At 56.9% G+C, this 26,254-nt stretch overlaps 1 long non-coding RNA gene across 2 annotated transcripts in view; it reads left to right on the plus strand.

The window, feature by feature from the left end:
* Nucleotides 1-2,844: 2,844 nt before the first annotated feature.
* LOC132208722 (uncharacterized) overlaps nucleotides 2,845-26,254 on the plus strand; it is a 33,812-nt gene continuing 10,402 nt past the window's right edge. For both annotated transcript variants that reach the window (XR_009444844.1, XR_009444845.1), the window contains exons 1-2: nucleotides 2,845-3,037; nucleotides 4,615-4,734. This is a non-coding gene — a long non-coding RNA (uncharacterized LOC132208722). The remainder of the gene's footprint in view (nucleotides 3,038-4,614; nucleotides 4,735-26,254) is intronic.

Genomic DNA, 26,254 nt, shown 5'->3' on the forward strand with positions numbered 1-26,254 from the left:
GACAATTTAGCACGGCCAATCCCACCCTAACCCGCACATCCCTGGGCACTACGGGACAATATAACACGGCCAATCCCACCCTAACCCGCACATCCCTGGGCACTACGGGACAATTTAGCACGGCCAATCCCACCCTAACCCGCACATCCCTGGGCACTACGGGACAATTTAGCACGGCCAATCCCACCCTAACCTGCTCATCCCTGGGCACTACGGGACTATTTAGCATGGCCAATCCCACCCTAACCCGCACATCCCTGGGCACTATGGGACAATTTAGCACGGCCAATCCCACCCTAACCTGCTCATCCCTGGGCACTATGGGACAATTTAGCACGGCCAACCCACCCTAACCCGCACATCCCTGGGCACTACGGGACAATTTAACACGGCCAATCCCACCCTAACCCCCACATCCCTGGGCACTACGGGACAATTTAGCACGGCCAATCCCACCCTAACCTGCACATCCCTGGGCACTACGGGACAATATAGCTCGGCCAATCCCACCCTAACCCGCACATCCCTGGGCACTACGGGACAATTTAACACGGCCAATCCCACCCTAACCCCCACATCCCTGGGCACTACGGGACAATTTAGCACGGCCAATCCCACCCTAACCTGCACATCCCTGGGCACTACGGGACAATTTAGCTCGGCCAATCCCACCCTAACCCGCACATCCCTGGGCACTACGGGACAATTTAGCACGGCCAATCCCACCGTAACCCGCACATCCCTGGGCACTACGGGGCAATTTAGGACGGCCAATCCACCCTAACCCGCACATCCTTGGCCTGTGGGAGGAAACCGGAGCACCCGGAGGAAACCCAGGCAAACACGGGCAGAATGTGCAAACTCCACACAGACAGTTGCCGGAGGGTGGGATCGAACCGGGCCCCTGGCGCTGTGAGGCCTCAGCGCTAACCCACTGTGCCACTGTGCTGCCCAGGGTAGTACTCTGAGCTAACCTTCCTCACTGTCCCCGACAGCCCCAATCCTAATGGAGATGTTTTGGGAATTGTGGATCTCAATGACCCCTTAGCCATCTAAAGGCGTTTCCCCCAAAGGTGGTATGATGGGACTCAGGGGGAGCTTGAGAGGCTGTGATCAGAGAGCACAGAGATATTGGAGACTGGAGGGGGTGACAGAGATAGGGGGTGTAGGGGGATGGAGGGGGTGACAGAGATAGGGGGTGTAGGGGGATGGAGGGGGTGACAGAGATAGGGGGTGGAGGGGGTGACAGAGATAGGGGGTGTAGGGGGATGGAGGGGGTGACAGAGATAGGGAGGGGGTATAGGGGGCTGGAGGGGGTGACAGAGATGGGGGGGGTGTAGGGGGTGACAGAGATAGGGGGTGTAGGGGGATGGAGGGGGTGACAGAGATAGGGAGGGGGTGTAGGGGGCTGGAGGGGGTGATGGAGATAGGGAGGGGGTGTAGGGGGATGGAGGGGGTGACAGAGATGGGGGGTGTGGGGGATGGAGGGGGTGACAGAGATAGGGAAGGGTGACAGGGATAGGGAGGGGGTGACAGGGATAGGGAGGGGGTGTAGGGGGATGGAGGGGGTGACAGAGATAGGGAGGGGGTGTAGGGGGCTGGAGGGGGTGATGGAGATAGGGAGGGGGTGTAGGGGGATGGAGGGGGTGGCAGAGATAGGGAGGGGGTATAGGGGGCTGGAGGGGGTGACAGAGATAGGGAGGGGGTGTGGGGGGATGGAGGGGGTGACAGAGATAGGGAGGGGGTATAGGGGGCTGGAGGGGGTGACAGAGATGGGGGGGTGTAGGGGGTGACAGAGATAGGGGGTGTAGGGGATGGAGGGGGGTGTCAGAGATAGGGAGGGGGTGACAGGGATAGGGGAGGGGGTGACAGGGATAGGGAGGGGTGTAGGGGGATGGAGGGGGTGACAGAGATAGGGAGGGGGTGTAGGGGGCTGGAGGGGGTGATGGAGATAGGGAGGGGGTGTAGGGGCTGGAGGGGGTGACGGAGATAGGGAGGGGGTGTAGGGGGATGGAGGGTGTAACAGAGATAGGGAGGGGGTGTAGGGGGCTGGAGGGGATGACAGAGATAGGGAGGGGTGTACGGGGATGGAGGGGTGACAGAGATAGGGAGGGGTGTAGGCGGCTGGAGGGGATGACAGGGATAGGGAGGGGGTGTAGGGGGCTGGAGGGGATGACAGGGATAGGGAGGGGGTGTAGGGGGCTGGAGGGGGTGACAGAGATAGGGAGGGGGTGTAGGGGATGGAGGGGATGACAGGGATAGGGAGGGGGTGTAGGGGGATGGAGGGGATGACAGGGATAGGGAGGGGGTGTAGGGGGCTGGAGGGGATGACGGAGATAGGGAGGGGGTGTAGGGGGCTGGAGGGGGTGACAGAGATAGGGAGGGGGTGTAGGGGGCTGGAGGGGGTGACAGAGATAGGGAGGGGGTGTAGGGGGATGGAGGGGATGACGGAGATAGGGAGGGGGTGTAGGGGGCTGGAGGGGGTGACAGAGATAGGGAGGGGGTGTCGGGGATGGAGGGGATGACAGGGATAGGGAGGGGGTGTAGGGGGCTGGAAGGGGTGACAGAGACAGGGAGGGGGTGTAGGGGGATGGAGGGGATGACAGGGATAGGGAGGGGGTGTAGGGGGCTGGACAGAGAGAGAGAATAAAGCTGCCTCCCAGGGACATCAAGGGATTAAATACGGAGTAAAGCTCCCTGTACACTGTCCCCCCCCATCAAACAGTCCAAGGGACAGGGACAGGGACAGGGGGTTAGATACTGAGTAAAGCTCCCTGTACACTCCCTGGGCCTAGCTGACCGTGTCTAACGCTTGCTCCTTCCACTGTCCCAAATCCCAGGGAAGATCCTGTCTGTAGCACGGGTACAATTGAGCGGACTCGATCCGAGGAACAGGGACTTCAATTAAGTGTGACCATTCACCCGGCGCCCCGATCCTATCCCAGACCAGCCCCTCGCCCTCGTCAAGAAACGGCCGCTCAGCAACAGACCGACCTCTGACCATTCGAGACGACAGCCTCCTGCCCGACTTCAACAGGTAAGGGACCCCCCTCCATCACCCAGCACCACTCCCCCAGCCCCGCCACTCCTTGAGCCTGGTACACAGGGACAGGAGGCCATTCAGCCCCTCCTCCAGCCTGTTACACCAGGGACAGGAGGATATTCAGCCCCTCCTCGAGCCTGTTACACAGGGAACAGGAGACCATTCAGCCCCTCCTTGAGCCTGGTACACAGGGACAGGAGGCCATTCAGCCCCTCCTCGAGCCTGTTACACAAGGACAGGAGGCCATTCAGCCCTCCTCCAGCCTGATACACAGGGACAGGAGGCCGTTCAGCCCCTCCTTGAGCCTGTTACACAGGGACAGGAGGCCATTCAGCCCCTCCTCGAGCCTGTTACACAGGGACAGGAGGCCATTTGGCCCTCCTCCAGCCTGTTACACAGGAAACAGGAGTCCATTCAGCCTCTCCTCCAGCCTGTTACAGAACAGGAGGCCATTCAGCCCCCTGCTCCAGCCTGTTACAGAACAGGAGGCTATTCAGCCCCTCCTCCAGCCTGTTACAGAACAGGAGGCCATTCAGCCCCTCCTCCAGCCTGTTACAGAACAGGAGGCCATTCAGCCCATCCTCCTCCTCAAGCCTGTTGCACAGGAACATGAGGCCCTCCTGGGCCCTGCTTGATTGAAGGTGTATAATGTCCTGACTCCAAAATGTGCACACCCCTTGCATCTTGACCCTTGTTCTTGGCCCCTCGGGGGGGGGGGGGGTGTTATTGAGCCGCTAAGCGATACTGTCCCAAATTGTCAATGTCTTAATTGGACTCTACAGTTAGACTTTGGGATGTTTCTAGATTCACTTGGTAGGAGAGGGCCAGTATTTCTTTCCTGCCCTAATTGCCCCGCCCCAACGTCAGAAGGTGGGGGTGAGCTACAGCCGCTGCAAACGCCCCTCCCTCCAAGCGCTGCAATGACACAAGGAGTGCACCCCCTGCCACCGTCAATCTCAACGTCTACTGCCCCCGAGTCCTTCCAGAGGGGGTAGAGGGTGTTGGGGCCGGCAGGCGCTGTTGGAGGAGGAGCCTCGGCGAGTTGCTGCAGTCTGTCCCGTAGACGGTACACGCTGCTGCGGCTGCGCTCCGGTGTTGGAGCTCAGCCGAGCATTCCTAATGAGACCGGCTACGTCGGTGGTAGCGGGAGAGGGGGTGGTGAGGTAGATATCGTGTCAACCAAATGGGGATCGGGGGGGGGGGGGGGGCGCTGCCGCATTGTCCCTGGATGGCGTAGAGCTTCACGAGTGTTGTCAGAGCTGCCCCGCAGTTGTCTACAGCAAGTGGTGAGCACACCCTCACCGTCCTGCCTTGTAGATGGTGGGACATGTCTTGGGGAGGAGCGGCGGGGGGGGGGGGGGGGGGGGAGGGGGGGGGGAAGGTGGATGCAGGACAGGAGTTACTCGCTGCAGGATTGCCAGCCTCTTGGAGCCACTGTGGGTCTGCGTCCAGGTTCAGATTCCGATAAATGGGACCCCCTCACTGGGAGGAGGGGTGGATTCAGTGACGATAACGTGACAGAACATAAAGGGAGCGAAGATGTGACATAGCCTGCCTCTCGCCGGCTACAGATGCGACCGTCCGTGATCACCTGTGCCCCTCCCAGTGCCCGGACTGACGGCAAGACCAGCCAATCGCACTGCGCACAGAGAGGGGGCCCAGAACAGTCAGCTGCGGCCCTGATACAGACGGTATGTAAACATCGCTGTGTTCCAGTGAGGGGAGTGGGGTATATCGGTGTGTACAGTGAGGGGTGTGGGGTGTATCGGTGTGTTACCGTGAGGAGTGTGGGGTGTATCGGTGTGTTACAGTGAGGGGTGCGGGGTGTATCGGTGTGTTACAGTGAGGGGTGCGGGGTGTATCGGTGTATTACAGTGAGGGTTGCGGGGTGTATCGGTGTGTTACAGTGAGGGGTGCGGGTGTATCGGTGTGTTACAGTGAGGGGTGTGGGGTGTACCGGTGTGTTACAGTGAGGGGTGCGGGGTCTACAGGCGTGTGACAGTGAGGAGTGTGGGGTATATCGGTGTGTTACAGTGACGGGTGCGGGGTTTATCGGTGTGTTACAGTGAGGGGTGCGGGGTATATCGGTGTGTTACAGTGAGGGGTGCGGGGTATATCGGTGTGTTACAGTGAGGAGTGTGGGGTATCTCGGTGTGTTACAGTGAGGGGTGTGGGGTATCTCGGTGTGTTACAGTGAGGGGTGTGGGGTATATCGGTGTGTTACCGTGACGGGTGCGGGTATGTCGGTGTGTTACAGTGAGGGTGGGGGGTATGTCAGTGTGTTACAGTGAGGGGTGTGGGGTATCTCGGTGTGTTACAGTGAGGGGTGTGGGGTATATCGGTGTGTTACCGTGACGGGTGCGGGGTATGTCGGTGTGTTACAGTGAGGGGTGTATCGGTGTGTTACAGTGAGGGGTGTGGGGTATATTGTCATGTTACAGTGAGGGGTGCAGTGTATATCCGTATGTTACAGTGAGGGGTGTTGGGTGTGTTGGTGTGTTACAGTGAGGGGTGTGGGGTGTATCGGTGTGTTACAGTGAGGGGTGTGGGGTATATCGGTGTGTTACAGTGAGGGGTGTGGGGTATATCGGTGTGTAACAGTGAGGGGTGTTGGGTGTATCGGTGTGTTACAGTGCGGGGTGTGGGGGTGTATCGGTGTGTTACACTGAGGGTTGCGGGGGGGGTATCGGTGTGTTATACTGTGGGGTGCGCGGTAGATCGGTGTGTTACAGTGAGGGGTGCCGGGTATATCGGTGTGTTACAGTGAGGGGTGCGGGTGTATCGGTGTGTTACAGTGCGGGGTGTATCGGTGTGTTACAGTGAGGGGTGTGGGGTGTATCAGTGTGTTACAGTGAGGGGTGCGGGGGATATCGGTGTGTTACAGTGAGGGGTGCGGGGTGTATCGGTGTGTTACAGTGAGGGGTGCGGGGGGTATCGGTGTGTTACAGTGAGGGGTGCGGGTATATCGGTGTGTTACAGTGAGGGGTGCGGTGTATATCGGTATGTTACAGTGAGGGATGCGGGGTGTATCGGTGTGTTACAGTGAGGGGTGTGGGGTGTATCGGTGTGTTACAGTGAGGGGTGCGGGGTATATCGGTGTGTTACAGTGAGGGGTGCGGGGTGTATCGGTGTGCTACAGTGAGGGGTGCGGGGTGTATCGGTGTGTTACACTGAGGGTTGCGGGGGGTATCGGTGTGTTACAGTGAGGGGTGCGAGGTATATCAGTGTGTTACAGTGAGGGGTGCAGGGTATATCGGTGTGTTACAGTGAGGGGTATATCGTGGTGTAACAGTGAGCGGTGTGGGGTATATCGGTCTGTTACAGCGAGGGGTGCGGGCTATATCGGTGTGTTACAGTGAGGGGTGCAGGGTATATCGGTGTGTTACAGTGAAGGGTATATCGGTGTGTTACAGTGAGGGGTGCGGGGTGTGTCGGTGTGTTACAGTGAGGGGTGCGGGGTGAATCGGTGTGTTACAGTGAGGGGTGCGGGGGTTTATCGGTGTGTGGGGTGCTTTGGTGTTTTACAGTGAGGGGTTGCGGGTATATCCGTGTGTTACAGTGAGGAGTGCGGGGTGTAACGGTGTGTTACAGTGAGGGGTGTGGGGTATATCGGTGTGTTACAGTGAGGGGTGCGGGGTATATCGGTGTGTTACAGTGAGGAGTGTGGGTATATCGGTGTGTTACAGTGAGGGGTGTGGGGTGTATCGGTGTGTTACAGTGAGGGGTGCGGGTTGTATCGGTGTGTTACAGTGAGGAGTGTGGTGTATATCGGTGTGTTACAGTGAGGGGTGTGGGGTGTATAGGTGTGTTACAGTGAGGGGTGTGGGGTATATCGGTGTGTTACAGTGAGGGGTGCGGGTTGTATCGGTGTGTTACAGTGAGGGGTGCGGGGTGTATCGGTGTGTTACAGTGAGGGGTGTGGGGTGTATCAGTGTGTTACAGTGAGGGGTGTGGCGTATATCGGTGTGTTACAGTGAGGGGTGCGGGGTATATCGTGTGTTACAGTGAGGGGTGCGGGGTGTATCGGTGTGTTACAGTGTGGGGTGCGGGATGTATCGGTGTGTTACAGTGAGGGGTGCGGGGTATATCGGTGTGTTACAGTGAGGGGTGCGGGGTATATCGGTGTGTTACAGTGAGGGGTGCGGGGTATATCGGTGTGTTACAGTGAGGGGTGTGGGGCGTATCGCTGTGTTACAGTGAGGGGTGCGCGGTACATCGGTGTGTTACAGTGCGGGGTGCGGGGTGTATCGGTGTGTTACACTGAGGGTTGCGGGGGGTATCGGTGTGTTACACTGAGGGGTGCGGGGTATATCGGTGTGTTGCAGTGAGGGGTGCGGGGTGTATCGGTGTGTTACAGTGAGGGGTGCGGGGTGTATCCGCGTGTTACACTGAGGGTTGCGGGGTGTATCGGTGTGTTACAGTGAGGGGTGCGGGGTATATCGGTGTGTTACAGTGAGGGGTGCGGGGTGTATTGGTGTGTTACACTGAGGGGTGCGGGGTATATCGGTGTGTTACAGTGATGGGTGCGGGCTGTATCTGTGTGCTACAGTGAGGGGTGCGGGGTATATCGGTGTGTTACACTGAGGGTTGCGGGGGGTATCGGTGTGTTACAGTGAGGGGTGCGGGGAATATCGGTGTGTTACAGTGAGGGGTGTGGGGTGTATCGGTGTGTTACAGTGAGGGGTGTGGGGTATATCGGTGTGATACAGTGAGGGGTGCGGGGTGTATCGGTGTGTTACAGTGAGGGGTGCGGGGTATATCGGTGTGTTACAGTGAGGGGTGCGGGGTGTATCGGTGTGTTACAGTGAGGGGTGTGGGGTGTATCGGTGTGTTACAGTGAGGGGTGCGGGGTGTATCCGTGTGTTACAGTGAGGGTTGCGGGTTGGATCGGTGTGTTACAGTGAGGGGTAGGGGGTGTATCGGTGTGTTACAGTGAGGGGTGTGGGGTGTATCGGTGTGTTACAGTGAGGGGTGCGGGTTGGATCGGTGTGTTACAGTGAGGGGTAGGGGGTGTATCGGTCTGTTACAGTGAGGGGTGTGGCGTATATCGGTGTGTTACAGTGAGGGGTGTAGGGTGTATCGATGTGTTACAGTGAGGGGTGCGGGGTGTATCGGTGTGTTACAGTGAGGGGTGCGGGGTGTATCGGTGTGTTACAGTGAGGGGTGTGGGGTATATCGGTGTGATACAGTGAGGGGTGCGGGGTGTATCGGTGTGTTGCAGTGAGGGGTGCGGGGTGTATCGGTGTGTGGGGTGCTTCGGTGTTTTACAGAAGGGGTGCGGGGTATATCGGTGTGTTACAGTGAGGAGTGTGGAGTATATTGGTGTGTTACAGTGAGGGGTGTGGGGTGTATCAGTGTGTTGCAGTGAGGGGTGCGGGGTATATCGGTGTGTTACAGTGAGGGGTGCGGGGTGTATCGGTGTGTTACAGTGAGGGGTGTGGGGTGTATCAGTGTGTTGCAGTGAGGGGTGCGGGGTATATTGGTGTGTTTCAGTGAGGGGTTTGGGGTGTATCGGTGTGTTACAGTGAGGGTTGTGGGGTATATTGGTGTGTTTCAGTGAGGGGTTTGGGGTGTATCGGTGTGTTACAGTGAGGGGTGTGGGGTATATCGGTGTGTTACTGTGAGGAGTGCAGTGTATATCCGTGTGTTACAGTGAGGGGCGTGGGGTGTATCGGTGTGTTGCAGTGAAGGGTGCGGGGTATATCGGTGTGTTACCGTGAGGAGTGTGGGGTGTATCGGTGTGTTACAGTGAGGGGTGTGTGGTGTATCGGTGTGTTACACTGAGGGGTGCGGGCTGTATCGGTGTGTTACAGTGAGGGGTGCGGGGTGTATCGGTGTGTAACAGTGAGGGGTGTGGGGTGTATCGGTGTGTTACAGTGAGGGGTGTGGGGTGTATCGGTGTGTTACAGTGAGGGGTGTGGGGTGTATCGGTGTGTTACAGTGAGGGGTGCGGGGTCTACAGGCGTGTGACAGTGAGGAGTGTGGGGTATATCGGTGTTTTACAGTGACGGGTGTGGGGTTTATCGGTGTGTTACAGTGAGGGGTGCGGGGTATATCGGTGTGTTACAGTGAGGGGTGCGGGGTATATCGGTGTGTTACAGTGAGGAGTGTTGGGTATATCGGTGTGTTACAGTGAGGGGTGCGGGGTATATCAGTGTGTTACAGTGAGGGGTGTATCGGTGTGTTACAGTGAGGGGTGTGGGGTATCTCGGTGTGTTACAGTGAGGGGTGTGGGGAATATCGGTGTGTTACAGTGAGGGGTGCGGGGTGTATCTGTGTGTTACAGTGAGGGGTGCGGGGTATATCGGTGTGTTACAGTGAGGAGTGTTGGGTATATCGGTGTGTTACAGTGAGGGGTGCGGGGTATATCAGTGTGTTACAGTGAGGGGTGTATCGGTGTGTTACGGTGAGGGGTGTGGGGTATCTCGGTGTGTTACAGTGAGGGGTGCGGGGTATATCAGTGTGTTACAGTGAGGGGTGTATCGGTGTGTTACCGTGACGGGTGCGGGGTATGTCGGTGTGTTACAGTGAGGGGTGGGGGGTATATCGGTGTGTTACAGTGAGGGGTGGGGGGTATGTCGGTGTGTTACAGTGAGGGGTGTGGGGTGTATCGGTGTGTTACAGTGAGGGGTGCGGGGTGTATCGGTGTGTTACAGTGAGGGGTGCGGGGTATGTCGGCATGTTACAGTGAGGGGTGCAGTGTATATCCGCGTGTTACAGTGAGGGGTGCAGTGTATATCCGCGTGTTACAGTGAGGGGTGCGGGGTGTATCGGTGTGTTACAGTGAGGGGTGCGAGGTGTATCGGTGTGTTCAAGTGAGGGGTGTGGGGTATATCGGTGTGTTCCAGTGAGTGGTGTGGGGTGTATCGGTGTGTTACAGTGAGGGGTGCGGGGTATATCGGTGTGTTACAGTGAGGGGTGCGGGGTGTGTCGGTGTGTTACACTGAGGGCTGCGCGGTATATCGGTGTGTTACAGTGAGGGGTGCGGTGTATATCGGTATGTTACAGTGAGGGATGCGGGGTGTATCGGTGTGTTACAGTGAGGGGTGTGGGGTGTATCGGTGTGTTACAGTGAGGGGTGCGGGGTATATCGGTGTGTTACAGTGAGGGGTGCGGGGTGTATCGGTGTGCTACAGTGAGGGGTGCGGGGTATATCGGTGTGTTACACTGAGGGTTGCGGGGGGTATCGGTGTGTTACAGTGAGGGGTGCGAGGTATATCGGTGTGTTACAGTGAGGGGTGCAGGGTATATCGGTGTGTTACAGTGAGGGGTATATCGTGGTGTAACAGTGAGCGGTGTGGGGTATATCGGTCTGTTACAGCGAGGGGTGCGGGCTATATCGGTGTGTTACAGTGAGGGGTGCATCGGTGTGTTACAGTGAGGGGTGTGGGGTATATCGGTGTGTTACAGTGAGGGGTGCGGGGTGTATCGGTGTGTTACAGTGAGGGGTGCGGGGGGTATCGGTGTGTTACAGTGAGGGGTGCGCGGTACATCGGTGTGTTACAGTGAGGGGTGCGGGGTATATCGGTGTGTTACAGTGAGGGGTGCGGGGTATATCGGTGTGTTACAGTGAGGGGTGCGGGGTGTATCGGTGTGTTACAGTGAGGGGTGCGGGGGGTATCGGTGTGTTACAGTGAGGGGTGCGGGGTATATCGGTGTGTTACAGTGAGGGGTGCGGGGTGTATCGGTGTGTTACAGTGAGGGGTGCGGGGGGTATCGGTGTGTTACAGTGAGGGGTGCGGGGTATATCGGTGTGTTACAGTGAGGGGTGCGGGGTATATCGGTGTGTTACAGTGAGGGGCGCGGGGTGTATCGGTGTGTTACAGTGAGGGGTGCGGGGGGTATCGGTGTGTTACAGTGAGGGGTGCGGGGTGTATCGGTGTGTTACAGTGAGGGGTGCGGGGTATATCGGTGTGTTACAGTGAGGGGTGCGGGGTGTATCTGTGTGTTACACTGAGGATTGCGGGGGGTATCGGTGTGTTATAGTGTGGGGTGCGCGATACATCGGTGTGTTACAGTGAGGGGTGCGGGGTATATCGGTGTGTTACAGTGAGGGGTGCGGGGGGTATCGGTGTGTTACAGTGAGGGGTGCGGGGTGTATCGGTGTGTTACAGTGAGGGGTGCTGGGTGTATCGGTGTGTTACAGTGAGGGGTGCGGGGTATATCGGTGTGTTACAGTGAGGGGTGCGGGGGGTATCGGTGTGTTACAGTGAGGGGTGCGGGGTATATCGGTGTGTTACAGTGAGGGGTGCGGGGTGTATCGGTGTGTTACAGTGAGGGGTGCGGGGTATATCGGTGTGTTACAGTGAGGGGTGTGGTGTATATCGGTGTGTTACAGTGAGGGGTGCGGGGTATATCGGTGTGTTACAGTGAGGGGTGCGGGGTGTATCGGTGTGTTACAGTGAGGGGTGCGTGGTATATCGGTGTGTTACAGTGAGGGGTGTGGTGTATATCGGTGTGTTACAGTGAGGGGTGCGGGGTATATCGGTGTGTTACACTGAGGGTTGCGGGGGGTATCGGTGTGTTACAGTGAGGGGTGCGGGGTATATCGGTGTGTTGCAGTGAGGGGTGCGGGGTGTATCGGTGTGTTACAGTGAGGGGTGTGGGGTATATCGGTGTGTTGCAGCGAGGGGTGTGGGGTGTATCGGTGTGTTACAGTGAGGGGTGTGGGGTGTATCGGTGTGTTACAGTGAGGGGTGCGGGGTATATCGGTGTGTTACAGTGAGGGGTGCGGGGTATATCGGTGTGTTACAGTGAGGGGTGCGGGGTATATCGGTGTGTTACAGTGAGGGGTGCGGGGTATATCGGTGTGTTACAGTGTGGGGTGCGCGGTACATCGGTGTGTTACAGCGAGGGGTGTGGGGTGTATCGGTGTGTTACAGTGAGGAGTGCGGGGTATATCGGTGTGTTACACTGAGGGTTGCGGGGGGTATCGGTGTGTTACAGTGAGGGGTGCGGGGTATATCGGTGTGTTGCAGTGAGGGGTGCGGGGTGTATCGGTGTGTTACAGTGAGGGGTGTGGGGTATATCGGTGTGTTGCAGCGAGGGGTGTGGGGTGTATCGGTGTGTTACAGTGAGGGGTGTGGGGTATATCGGTGTGTTACACTGAGGGTTGCGGGGGGTATCGGTGTGTTACAGTGAGGGGTGCGGGGTATATCGGTGTGTTGCAGTGAGGGGTGCGGGGTGTATCGGTGTGTTACAGTGAGGGGTGCGGGGGGTATCAGTGTGTTACAGTGAGGGGTGCGGGGTGTATTGGTATGTTACAGTGAGGGGCGCGGGGTATATCGGTGTGTTACAGTGAGGGGTGCGGGGTGTATCGGTGTGTTACAGTGAGGGGTGCGGGGTGTATCGGCGTGTTACAGTGAGGGGTGCGGGGTATATCGGTGCGTTACACTGAGGGTTGCGGGGTATATCGGTGTGTTACACTGAGGGTTGCGGGGTATATCGGTGTGTTACAGTGAGGGGTGCGGGGTATATCGGTGTGTTACACTGAGGGTTGCGGGGTATATCGGTGTGTTACAGTGAGGGGTGCGGGGTATATCGGTGTGTTGCAGTGAGGGGTGCGGGGTGTATCGGTGTGTTACAGTGAGGGGTGCGGGGTGTAACGGTGTGTTACAGTGAGGGGTGTGGGGTGTATCGGTGTGTTACAGTGAGGGGTGCGGGGTGTATCCGCGTGTTACAGTGAGGGGTGCGGGGTATATCGGTGTGTTACAGTGAGGGGTGCGGGGTGTATCGGTGTGGTACAGTGAGGGGTGTGGGGTATATCGGTGTGTTGCAGTGAGGGGTGCGGGGTGTATCGGTGTGTTACACTGAGGGTTGCGGGGTATATCGGTGTGTTACAGTGAGGGGTGCGGGGTATATCGGTGTGGTGCAGTGAGGGGTGCGGGGTGTATCGGTGTTTTACAGTGAGGGGTGCGGGGTGTATCGGTGTGTTACAGTGAGGGGTGGGGTGTATCGGTGTGTTACAGTGAGGGGTGCGGGGTATATCGGTGTGTTACAGTGAGGGGTGCGGGGTGTATCGGTGTGTTACACTGAGGGGTGCGGGGTATATCGGTGTGTTACAGTGAGGGTTTCGGGCTGTATCGGTGTGCTACAGTGAGGGGTGCGGGGTATATCGGTGTGTTACACTGAGGGTTGGGGGGGTATCGGTGTGTTACAGTGAGGGGTGCGGGGTATATCGGTGTGTTACAGTGAGGGGTGCGGGTTGCATCGGTGTGTTACAGTGAGGGGTAGGGGGTGTATCGGTGTGTTACAGTGAGGGGTGTGGGGTGTATCGGTGTGTTACAGTGAGGGGTGCGGGGTGTATCGGTGTGTTACAGTGAGGGGTGCGGGGTGTATCGGTGTGTTACAGTGAGGGGTGTGGGGTATGTCGGCATGTTACAGTGAGGGGTGCAGTGTATATCCGCGTGTTACAGTGAGGGGTGCAGTGTATATCCGCGTGTTACAGTGAGGGGTGCGGGGTGTATCGGTGTGTGACAGTGAGGGGTGCGAGGTGTATCGGTGTGTTTCAGTGAGTGGTGTGGGGTGTATCGGTGTGTTACAGTGAGGGGTGCGGGGTATATCGGTGTGTTACAGTGAGGGGTGCGGGGTGTGTCGGTGTGTTACACTGAGGGCTGCGCGGTATATCGGTGTGTTACACTGAGGGGTGCGAGGGTTTCGGTGCGTTACAGTGAGGGGTGCGGGGTATATCGGTGTGTTACAGTGAGGGGTGTATCGGTGTGTTACAGTGAGGGGTGTGGGGTATATCGGTGTGTTACAGTGAGGGGTGCCGGGTATATCGGTGTGTTACACTGAGGGTTGCGGGTGGTATCGGTGTGTTACAGTGAGGGGTGCGGGGGGTATCGGTGTGTTACAGTGAGGGGTGCGGGGTGTATCGGTGTGTTACAGTGAGGGGTGCGGGGTATATCGGTGTGTTACAGTGAGGGGTGCGGGGGGTATCGGTGTGTTACAGTGAGGGGTGCGGGGTATATCGGTGTGTTACAGTGAGGGGTGCGGGGTGTATCGGTGTGTTACAGTGAGGGGTGCGGGGGGTATCGGTGTGTTACAGTGAGGGGTGCGCGGTACATCGGTGTGTTACAGTGAGGGGTGCGGGGTATATCGGTGTGTTACAGTGTGGGGTGCGGGGTGGATCGGTGTGTTACAGTGAGGGGTGCGCGGTACATCGGTGTGTTACAGTGAGGGGTGCGGGGTATATCGGTGTGTTACAGTGAAGGGTGCGGGGGGTATCGGTGTGTTACAGTGAGGGGTGCGCGGTACATCGGTGTGTTACAGTGAGGGGTGCGGGGTATATCGGTGTGTTACAGTGAGGGGTGCGGGGTGGATCGGTGTGTTACAGTGAGGGGTGTGGGGTATATCGGTGTGTGGCAGTGAGGGGTGCGGGGTATATCGGTGTGTTACAGTGAGGGGTCTGGGGTGTATCGGTGTGTTACAGTGAGGGGTGTGGGGTGTATTAGTGTGTTACAGTGAAGGGTGTGGGGTGTATCGGTGTGTTACAGTGAGGGGTGTGGGGCGTTTCGGTGTGTTACAGTGAGAGGTGCGGGGTGTATAGGTGTGTTACAGTGAGGGGTGCAGTGTATATCCGCGTGTTACAGTGAGGGGTGTGGGGTATATCGGTGTGTTACAGTGAGGGGTGTGGGGTATATCGGTGTGTTACAGTGAGGGGTGTGGGGTGTATCGGTGTGTTACAGTGAGGGGTGTGGGGTATATCGGTGTGTCACAGTGAGGGGTGCGGGGTGGATCGGTGTGTTACAGTGAGGGGTGAGGGGTGTGGGGTATATCGGTGTGTTAAAGTGAGGGGTGTGGGGTATATCGGTGTGTTACAGTGAGGGGTGCGGGGGGTATCGGTGTGTTACAGTGAGGGGTGTGGGGTGTATCGGTGTGTTACAGTGAGGGGTGCGGGGTATATCGGTGTGTTACAGTGAGGGGTGTGGGGTATATCGGTGTGTTACAGTGAGGGGTGTGGGGTGTATCGGTGTGTGACAGTGAGGGGTGCGGTGTGTATCGGTGTGTTACAGTGACGGGTGCGGGGGGTATCGGTGTGTTACAGTGAGGGGTGTGGGGTGTATCGGTGTGTTACAGTGAGGGGTGTGGGGTATATCGGTGTGTTACAGTGAGGGGTGTGGGGTGTATCGGTGTGTGACAGTGAGGGGTGTGGGGTATATCGGTGTGTTACAGTGAGGGGTGAGGGGTATATCGGTGTGTGACAGTGAGGGGTGTGGGGTATATCGGTGTGTTACAGTGAGGGGTGTGGGGTGTATCGGTGTGTTACAGTGAGGGTTGTGGGGTATATCGGTGTGTTACAGTGAGGGGTGTGGGCTGTATCGGTGTGTTACAGTGAGGGGTGCGGGGTGTATCGGTGTGTTACAGTGAGGGGTTTGGGGTGTATCGGTGTGTTACAGTGAGGGGTGAGGGGTATATCGGTGTGTGACAGTGAGGGGTGTGGGGTATATCGGTGTGTTACAGTGAGGGGTGCGGGGTGTATCGGTCTGTTACAGTGAGGGGTTTGGGGTGTATCGGTGTGTTACAGTGAGGGGTGAGGGGTATATCGGTGTGTTACAGTGAGGGGTGTGGGGTATATCGGTGTGTTACAGTGAGGGGTGTGGGGTGTATCGGTGTGTTACAGTGAGGGTTGTGGGGTATATTGGTGTGTTTCAGTGAGGGGTTTGGGGTGTATCGGTGTGTTACAGTGAGGGGTGTGGGGTGTATCGGTGTGTTAGAGTGAGGGGTGTGGGGTATATAGGTGTGTTACAGTGAGGGGTGCGGGGTGTATCGGTGTGTTACAGTGAGGGGTGTGGGGTATATCGGTGTGTTACAGTGTGGGGTGTATCGGTGTGTTACAGTGAGGGGTGTATCGGTGTGTTACAGTGAGGGGTGTGGGGTGTATCGGTGTGTTACAGTGAGGGGTGTGGGGTGTATCGGTGTGTTACAGTGAGGGGTGTGGGGTGTATCGGTGTGTTACAGTGAGGGGTGCGGGGTGTATCGGTGTGTTACAGTGAGGGGTGCGGGGTGTATCGGTGTGTTACAGTGAGGGGTGCGGGGTATATCGGTGTGTTACAGTGAGGGGTGTGGGGTGTATCGGTGTGTTACAGTGAGGGGTGCGGGGTGTATCGGTGTGTTACAGTGAGGGGTGTGGGGTATATCGGTGTTTTACAGTGAGGGGTGCGGGGTGTATCGGTGTGTTACAGTGAGGGGTGTGGGGTATATCGGTGTGTTACAGTGAGGGGTGCGGGGTGTATCGGTGTGTTACAGTGAGGGGTGCGGGGTATATCGGTGTGTTACAGTGAGGGGTGTGGGGTATATCGGTGTGTTACAGTGAGGGGTGTGGGGTGTATCGGTGTGTTACAGTGAGGGGTGAGGGGTGTATCGGTGTGTTACAGTGAGGGGTGTGGGGTATATCGGTGTGTTACAGTGAGGGGTGTGGGGTGTATCGGTGTGTTACAGTGAGGAGTGTGGGGAATATCGGTGTGTTACAGTGAGGGGTGCGGGGTATATCGGTGTGTTACAGTGAGGGGTGTGGGGTGTATCGGTGTGTTACAGTGAGGGGTGCGGGGTGTATCGGTGTGTTACAGTGAGGGGTGTGGGGTGTATCGGTGTGTTACCGTGACGGGTGCGGGGTATGTCGGTGTGTTACAGTGAGGGGTGGGGGGTATATCGGTGTGTTACAGTGAGGGGTGAGGGGTGTATCGGTGTGTTACAGTGAGGGGTGCGGGGGGGTATCGGTGTGTTACAGTGAGGGGTGTGGGGTGTATCGGTGTGTTACAGTGAGGGGTGCGGGGTGTATCGGTGTGTTACAGTGAGGAGTGTGGGGTATATTGGTGTGTTACAGTGAGGGGTGTGGGGTGTATCAGTGTGTTGCAGTGAGGGGTGCGGGGTATATTGGTGTGTTACAGTGAGGGGTTTGGGTTGTATCGGTGTGTTACAGTGAGGGTTGTGGGGTATATTGGTGTGTTTCAGTGAGGGGTTTGGGGTGTATCGGTGTGTTACAGTGAGGGGTGTGGGGTATATCGGTGTGTTACTGTGAGGAGTGCAGTGTATATCCGTGTGTTACAGTGAGGGGTGTGGGGTGTATCGGTGTGTTGCAGTGAAGGGTGCGGGGTATATCGGTGTGTTACCGTGAGGAGTGTGGGGTGTATCGGTGTGTTACAGTGAGGGGTGTGGGGTGTATCGGTGTGTTACAGTGAGGGGTGCGGGCTGTATCGGTGTGTTACAGTGAGGGGTGCGGGGTGTATCGGTGTGTTACAGTGAGGGGTGTGGGGTGTATCGGTGTGTTACAGTGAGGGGTGTGGGGTATATCGGTGTGTAACAGTGAGGGGTGTGCGGTATATCGGTGTGTTACAGTGAGGGGTGTGAGGTATATCGGTGTGTTACAGTGAGGGGTGTGGGGTATATCGGTGTGTTACAGTGAGGGGTGTGGGGTGTATCGGTGTGTTACAGTGAGGGGTGTGGGGTATATCGGTGTGTTACAGTGAGGGGTGTGGGGTGTATCGGTGTGTTACAGTGAGGGGTGTGGGGTATATCGGTGTGTTACAGTGAGGGGTGTGGGGTGTACCGGTGTGTTACAGTGAGGGGTGTGGGGTGTATCGGTGTGTTACAGTGAGGGGTGCGGGGTCTACAGGCGTGTGACAGTGAGGAGTGTGGGGTATATCGGTGTTTTACAGTGACGGGTGCGGGGTTTATTGGTGTGTTACAGTGAGGGGTGCGGGGTATATCGGTGTGTTACAGTGAGGGGTGCGGGGTATATCGGTGTGTTACAGTGAGGAGTGTTGGGTATATCGGTGTGTTACAGTGAGGGGTGCGGGGTATATCAGTGTGTTACAGTGAGGGGTGTTGGGTATATCGGTGTGTTCCAGTGAGGGGTGTGGGGAATATCGGTGTGTTACAGTGAGGGGTGCGGGGTGTATCTGTGTGTTACAGTGAGGGGTGCGGGGTATATCGGTGTATTACAGTGAGGAGTGTTGGGTATATCGGTGTGTTACAGTGAGGGGTGCGGGGTATATGAGTGTGTTACAGTGAGGGGTGTATCGGTGTGTTACAGTGAGGGGTGTGGGGTATCTCGGTGTGTTACAGTGAGGGGTGCGGGGTATATCAGTGTGTTACAGTGAGGGGTGTATCGGTGTGTTACCGTGACGGGTGCGGGGTATGTCGGTGTGTTACAGTGAGGGGTGCGGGGTATATCGTTGTGTTACAGTGAGGGGTGTGGGGTATGTCGGTGTGTTACAGTGAGGGGTGTGGGGTGTATCGGTGTGTTACAGTGAGGGGTGTGGGGTATATCGGTGTGTTACAGTGAGGGGTGTGGGGTGTATCGGTGTGTTACAGTGAGGGGTGCGGGGTGTATCGGTGTGTTACAGTGAGGGGTGCGGGGTATGTCGGCATGTTACAGTGAGGGGTGCAGTGTATATCCGCGTGTTACAGTGAGGGGTGCAGTGTATATCCGCGTGTTACAGTGAGGGGTGCGGGGTGTATCGGTGTGTTACAGTGAGGGGTGCGAGGTGTATCGGTGTGTTACAGTGAGGGGTGTGGGGTATATCGGTGTGTTCCAGTGAGTGGTGTGGGGTGTATCGGTGTGTTACAGTGAGGGGTGCGGGGTATATCGGTGTGTAACAGTGAGGGGTGCGGGGTGTGTCGGTGTGTTACACTGAGGGCTGCGCGGTATATCGGTGTGTTAGACTGAGGGGTGCGAGGGTTTCGGTGCGTTACAGTGACGGGTGCGGGGTATATCGGTGTGTTACAGTGAGGGGTGTATCGGTGTGTTACAGTGAGGGGTGTGGGGTATATCGGTGTGTTACAGTGAGGGGTGCCGGGTATATCGGTGTGTTACAGTGAGGGGTGCCGGGTATATCGGTGTGTTACAGTGAGGGGTGTGGGGTGTATCGGTGTGTTACATTGAGGGGTGCGGGGTATATTGTCGTGTTACAGTGAGGGGTGCAGTGTATATCCGTATGTAACAGTGAGGGGTGTTGGGTGTATTGGTGTGTTACAGTGAGGGGTGCGGGGTGTATCGGAGTGTTACAGTGAGGGGTGTGGGGTATATCGGTGTGTTACACTGAGGGTTGCGGGTGGTATCGGTGTGTTACAGTGAGGGGTGCGGGGGGTATCGGTGTGTTACAGTGAGGGGTGCGGGGTGTATCGGTGTGTTACAGTGAGGGGTGCGGGGTATATCGGTGTGTTACAGTGAGGGGTGCGGGGGGTATCGGTGTGTTACAGTGAGGGGTGCGGGGTATATCGGTGTGTTACATTGAGGGGTGCGGGGTGTATCGGTGTGTTACAGTGAGGGGTGCGGGGGGTATCGGTGTGTTACAGTGAGGGGTGCGCGGTACATCGGTGTGTTACAGTGAGGGGTGCGGGGTATATCGGTGTGTTACAGTGAGGGGTGCGGGTTGCATCGGTGTGTTACAGTGAGGGGTAGGGGGTGTATCGGTGTGTTACAGTGAGGGGTGTGGGGTATATCGGTGTGTTACAGTGAGGGGTGCGGGGTGTATCGGTGTGTTACAGTGAGGGGTGCGGGGTGTATCGGTGTGTTACAGTGAGGGGTGTGGGGTATGTCGGCATGTTACAGTGAGGGGTGCAGTGTATATCCGCGTGTTACAGTGAGGGGTGCGGGGTGTATCGGTGTGTTACAGTGAGGGGTGCGAGGTGTATCGGTGTGTTTCAGTGAGTGGTGTGGGGTGTATCGGTGTGTTACAGTGAGGGGTGCGGGGTATATCGGTGTGTTACAGTGAGGGGTGCGGGGTGTGTCGGTGTGTTACACTGAGGGCTGCGCGGTATATCGGTGTGTTACACTGAGGGGTGCGAGGGTTTCGGTGCGTTACAGTGAGGGGTGCGGGGTATATCGGTGTGTTACAGTGAGGGGTGTATCGGTGTGTTACAGTGAGGGGTGTGGGGTATATCGGTGTGTTACAGTGAGGGGTGCCGGGTATATCGGTGTGTTACACTGAGGGTTGCGGGTGGTATCGGTGTGTTACAGTGAGGGGTGCGGGGGGTATCGGTGTGTTACAGTGAGGGGTGCGGGGTGTATCGGTGTGTTACAGTGAGGGGTGTGGGGTATATCGGTGTGTTACAGTGAGGGGTGCGGGGGGTATCGGTGTGTTACAGTGAGGGGTGCGGGGTATATCGGTGTGTTACAGTGAGGGGTGCGGGGTGTATCGGTGTGTTACAGTGAGGGGTGCGGGGGGTATCGGTGTGTTACAGTGAGGGGTGCGCGGTACATCGGTGTGTTACAGTGAGGGGTGCGGGGTATATCGGTGTGTTACAGTGAGGGGTGCGGGGTGGATCGGTGTGTTACAGTGAGGGGTGTGGGGTATATCGGTGTGTGGCAGTGAGGGGTGCGGGGTATATCGGTGTGTTACAGTGAGGGGTCTGGGGTGTATCGGTGTGTTACAGTGAGGGGTGTGGGGTGTATTAGTGTGTTACAGTGAAGGGTGTGGGGTGTATCGGTGTGTTACAGTGAGGGGTGTGGGGCGTTTCGGTGTGTTACAGTGAGAGGTGCGGGGTGTATAGGTGTGTTACAGTGAGGGGTGCAGTGTATATCCGCGTGTTACAGTGAGGGGTGTGGGGTATATCGGTGTGTTACAGTGAGGGGTGTGGGGTATATCGGTGTGTTACAGTGAGGGGTGTGGGGTGTATCGGTGTGTTACAGTGAGGGGTGTGGGGTATATCGGTGTGTCACAGTGAGGGGTGCGGGGTGGATCGGTGTGTTACAGTGAGGGGTGAGGGGTGTGGGGTATATCGGTGTGTAAAAGTGAGGGGTGTGGGGTATATCGGTGTGTTACAGTGAGGGGTGCGGGGGGTATCGGTGTGTTACAGTGAGGGGTGTGGGGTGTATCGGTGTGTTACAGTGAGGGGTGCGGGGAAAATCGGTGTGTTACAGTGAGGGGTGTGGGGTATATCGGTGTGTTACAGTGAGGGGTGTGGGGTGTATCGGTGTGTGACAGTGAGGGGTGCGGTGTGTATCGGTGTGTTACAGTGACGGGTGCGGGGGGTATCGGTGTGTTACAGTGAGGGGTGTGGGGTGTATCGGTGTGTTACAGTGAGGGGTGTGGGGTATATCGGTGTGTTACAGTGAGGGGTGTGGGGTGTATCGGTGTGTGACAGTGAGGGGTGTGGGGTATATCGGTGTGTTACAGTGAGGGGTGTGGGGTATATCGGTGTGTTACAGTGAGGGGTGTGGGGTGTATCGGTGTGTTACAGTGAGGGGTGTGGGGTGTATCGGTGTGTTACAGTGACGGGTGCGGGGGGTATCGGTGTGTTACAGTGAGGGGTGTGGGGTGTATCGGTGTGTTACAGTGAGGGGTGTGGGGTATATCGGTGTGTTACAGTGAGGGGTGTGGGGTATATCGGTGTGTTACAGTGAGGGGTGTGGGGTGTATCGGTGTGTTACAGTGAGGGGTGCGGTGTGTATCGGTGTGTTACAGTGACGGGTGCGGGGGGTATCGGTGTGTTACAGTGAGGGGTGTGGGGTGTATCGGTGTGTTACAGTGAGGGGTGTGGGGTATATCGGTGTGTTACAGTGAGGGGTGTGGGGTGTATCGGTGTGTTACAGTGAGGGGTGTGGGGTGTATCGGTGTGTTACAGTGAGGGGTGAGGGGTATATCGGTGTGTGACAGTGAGGGGTGTGGGGTATATCGGTGTGTTACAGTGAGGGGTGTGGGGTGTATCGGTGTGTTACAGTGAGGGGTGTGGGGTATATCGGTGTGTTACAGTGAGGGGTGTGGGCTGTATCGGTGTGTTACAGTGAGGGGTGCGGGGTGTATCGGTGTGTTACAGTGAGGGGTTTGGGGTGTATCGGTGTGTTACAGTGAGGGGTGAGGGGTATATCGGTGTGTGACAGTGAGGGGTGTGGGGTATATCGGTGTGTTACAGTGAGGGGTGCGGGGTGTATCGGTGTGTTACAGTGAGGGGTTTGGGGTGTATCGGTGTGTTACAGTGAGGGGTGAGGGGTATATCGGTGTGTTACAGTGAGGGGTGTGGGGTATATCGGTGTGTTACAGTGAGGGGTGTGGGGTGTATCGGTGTGTTACCTTGAGGGTTGTGGGGTATATTGGTGTGTTTCAGTGAGGGGTTTGGGGTGTATCGGTGTGTTACAGTGAGGGGTGTGGGGTGTATCGGTGTGTTAGAGTGAGGGGTGTGGGGTATATAGGTGTGTTACAGTGAGGGGTGCGGGGTGTATCGGTGTGTTACAGTGAGGGGTGTGGGGTATATCGGTGTGTTACAGTGTGGGGTGTATCGGTGTGTTACAGTGAGGGGTGTATCGGTGTGTTACAGTGAGGGGTGTGGGGTGTATCGGTGTGTTACAGTGAGGGGTGTGGGGTGTATCGGTGTGTTACAGTGAGGGGTGTGGGGTGTATCGGTGTGTTACAGTGAGGGGTGCGGGGTGTATCGGTGTGTTACAGTGAGGGGTGCGGGGTGTATCGGTGTGTTACAGTGAGGGGTGCGGGGTATATCGGTGTGTTACAGTGAGGGGTGTGGGGTGTATCGGTGTGTTACAGTGAGGAGTGTGGGGTATATTGGTGTGTTACAGTGAGGGGTGTGGGGTGTATCAGTGTGTTGCAGTGAGGGGTGCGGGGTATATTGGTGTGTTACAGTGAGGGGTTTGGGTTGTATCGGTGTGTTACAGTGAGGGTTGTGGGGTATATTGGTGTGTTTCAGTGAGGGGTTTGGGGTGTATCGGTGTGTTACAGTGAGGGGTGTGGGGTATATCGGTGTGTTACTGTGAGGAGTGCAGTGTATATCCGTGTGTTACAGTGAGGGGTGTGGGGTGTATCGGTGTGTTGCAGTGAAGGGTGCGGGGTATATCGGTGTGTTACCGTGAGGAGTGTGGGGTGTATCGGTGTGTTACAGTGAGGGGTGTGGGGTGTATCGGTGTGTTACAGTGAGGGGTGCGGGCTGTATCGGTGTGTTACAGTGAGGGGTGCGGGGTGTATCGGTGTGTTACAGTGAGGGGTGTGGGGTATATCGGTGTGTTACAGTGAGGGGTGTGGGGTGTATCGGTGTGTTACAGTGAGGGGTGTGGGGTGTATCGGTGTGTTACAGTGAGGGGTGTGGGGCGTATCGGTGTGTTACAGTGAGGGGTGTGGGGTATATCGGTGTGTTACAGTGAGGGGTGTGGGGTGTATCGGTGTGTTACAGTGAGGGGTTTGGGGTGTATCGGTGTGTTACAGTGAGGGGTGTGGGGTATATCGGTGTGTTACAGTGAGGGGTGTGGGGTGTATCGGTGTGTTACAGTGAGGGGTGTGGGGTGTATCGGTGTGTTACAGTGAGGGGTGCGGGGTCTACAGGCGTGTGACAGTGAGGAGTGTGGGGTATATCGGTGTTTTACAGTGACGGGTGCGGGGTTTATCGGTGTGTTACAGTGAGGGGTGCGGGGTATATCGGTGTGTTACAGTGAGGGGTGCGGGGTATATCGGTGTGTTACAGTGAGGAGTGTTGGGTATATCGGTGTGTTACAGTGAGGGGTGCGGGGTATATCAGTGTGTTACAGTGAGGGGTGTTGGGTATATCGGTGTGTTACAGTGAGGGGTGTGGGGAATATCGGTGTGTTACAGTGAGGGGTGCGGGGTGTATCTGTGTGTTACAGTGAGGGGTGCGGGGTATATCGGTGTATTACAGTGAGGAGTGTTGGGTATATCGGTGTGTTACAGTGAGGGGTGCGGGGTATATCAGTGTGTTACAGTGAGGGGTGTATCGGTGTGTTACAGTGAGGGGTGTGGGGTATCTCGGTGTGTTACAGTGAGGGGTGCGGGGTATATCAGTGTGTTACAGTGAGGGGTGTATCGGTGTGTTACCGTGACGGGTGCGGGGTATGTCGGTGTGTTACAGTGAGGGGTGCGGGGTATATCGGTGTGTTACAGTGAGGGGTGTGGGGTATGTCGGTGTGTTACAGTGAGGGGTGTGGGGTGTATCGGTGTGTTACAGTGAGGGGTGTGGGGTATATCGGTGTGTTACAGTGAGGGGTGTGGGGTGTATCGGTGTGTTACAGTGAGGGGTGCGGGGTGTATCGGTGTGTTACAGTGAGGGGTGCGGGGTATGTCGGCATGTTACAGTGAGGGGTGCAGTGTATATCCGCGTGTTACAGTGAGGGGTGCAGTGTATATCCGCGTGTTACAGTGAGGGGTGCGGGGTGTATCGGTGTGTTACAGTGAGGGGTGCGAGGTGTATCGGTGTGTTCAAGTGAGGGGTGTGGGGTATATCGGTGTGTTCCAGTGAGTGGTGTGGGGTGTATCGGTGTGTTACAGTGAGGGGTGCGGGGTATATCGGTGTGTTACAGTGAGGGGTGCGGGGTGTGTCGGTGTGTTACACTGAGGGCTGCGCGGTATATCGGTGTGTTAGACTGAGGGGTGCGAGGGTTTCGGTGCGTTACAGTGACGGGTGCGGGGTATATCGGTGTGTTACAGTGAGGGGTGTATCGGTGTGTTACAGTGAGGGGTGTGGGGTATATCGGTGTGTTACAGTGAGGGGTGCCGGGTATATCGGTGTGTTACAGTGAGGGGTGCCGGGTATATCGGTGTGTTACAGTGAGGGGTGTGGGGTGTATCGGTGTGTTACATTGAGGGGTGCGGGGTATATTGTCGTGTTACAGTGAGGGGTGCAGTGTATATCCGTATGTTACAGTGAGGGGTGTTGGGTGTATTGGTGTGTTACAGTGAGGGGTGCGGGGTGTATCGGAGTGTTACAGTGAGGGGTGTGGGGTATATCGGTGTGTTACACTGAGGGTTGCGGGTGGTATCGGTGTGTTACAGTGAGGGGTGCGGGGGGTATCGGTGTGTTACAGTGAGGGGTGCCGGGTGTATCGGTGTGTTACAGTGAGGGGTGCGGGGTGTATCGGTGTGTTACAGTGAGGGGTGCGGGGGGTATCGGTGTGTTACAGTGAGGGGTGCGCGGTACATCGGTGTGTTACAGTGAGGGGTGCGGGGTATATCGGTGTGTTACAGTGAGGGGTGCGGTGTGTATCGGTGTGTTGCAGTGAGGGTTGCGGGGGGTATCGGTGTGTTATAGTGTGGGGTGCGCGATACATCGGTGTGTTACAGTGAGGGGTGCGGGGTATATCGGTGTGTTACAGTGAGGGATGCGGGGGGTATCGGTGTGTTACAGTGAGGGGTGCGGGGTGTATCGGTGTGTTACAGTGAGGGGTGCTGGGTGTATCGGTGTGTTACAGTGAGGGGTGCGGGGTATATCGGTGTGTTACAGTGAGGGGTGCGGGGGGTATCGGTGTGTTACAGTGAGGGGTGCGGGGTATATCGGTGTGTTACAGTGAGGGGTGCGGGGTGTATCGGTGTGTTACAGTGAGGGGTGCGGGGTATATCGGTGTGTTACAGTGAGGGATGCGGGGTATATCGGTGTGTTACAGTGAGGGGTGCGGGGTGTATCGGTGTGTTACAGTGAGGGGTGCGTGGTATATCGGTGTGTTACAGTGAGGGGTGTGGTGTATATCGGTGTGTTACAGTGAGGGGTGTGGGGTGTATCGGTGTGTTACACTGAGGGTTGCGGGGGGTATCGGTGAGTTATACTGTGGGGTGCGCGGTACATCGGTGTGTTACAGCGAGGGGTGTGGGGTTATTCGGTGTGTTACACTGAGGGTTGCGGGGGGTATCGGTGTGTTACAGTGAGGGGTGCGGGGTATATCGGTGTGTTGCAGTGAGGGGTGCGGGGTGTATCGGTGTGTTACAGTGAGGGGTGCGGGGTGTATCGGTATGTTACAGTGAGGGGCGCGGGGTATATCGGTGTGTTACAGTGAGGGGTGCGGGGTGTATCGGTGTGTTACAGTGAGGGGTGCGGGGTGTATCGGTGTGTTACAGTGAGGGGTGCGGGGTATATCGGTGCGTTACACTGAGGGTTGCGGGGGGTATCGGTGTGTTACAGTGAGGGGTGCGGGGTGTGTCGGTGTGTTACACTGAGGGCTGCGCGGTATATCGGTGTGTTAGACTGAGGGGTGCGAGGGTTTCGGTGCGTTACAGTGACGGGTGCGGGGTATATCGGTGTGTTACAGTGAGGGGTGTATCGGTGTGTTACAGTGAGGGGTGTGGGGTATATCGGTGTGTTACAGTGAGGGGTGCCGGGTATATCGGTGTGTTACAGTGAGGGGTGTGGGGTGTATCGGTGTGTTACATTGAGGGGTGCGGGGTATATTGTCGTGTTACAGTGAGGGGTGCAGTGTATATCCGTATGTTACAGTGAGGGGTGTTGGGTGTATTGGTGTGTTACAGTGAGGGGTGCGGG

Source organism: Stegostoma tigrinum, unplaced genomic scaffold (assembly GCF_030684315.1).
Source record: "Stegostoma tigrinum isolate sSteTig4 unplaced genomic scaffold, sSteTig4.hap1 scaffold_522, whole genome shotgun sequence".
In the NCBI taxonomy this organism is placed as follows: Eukaryota; Metazoa; Chordata; class Chondrichthyes; order Orectolobiformes; family Stegostomatidae; genus Stegostoma; species Stegostoma tigrinum.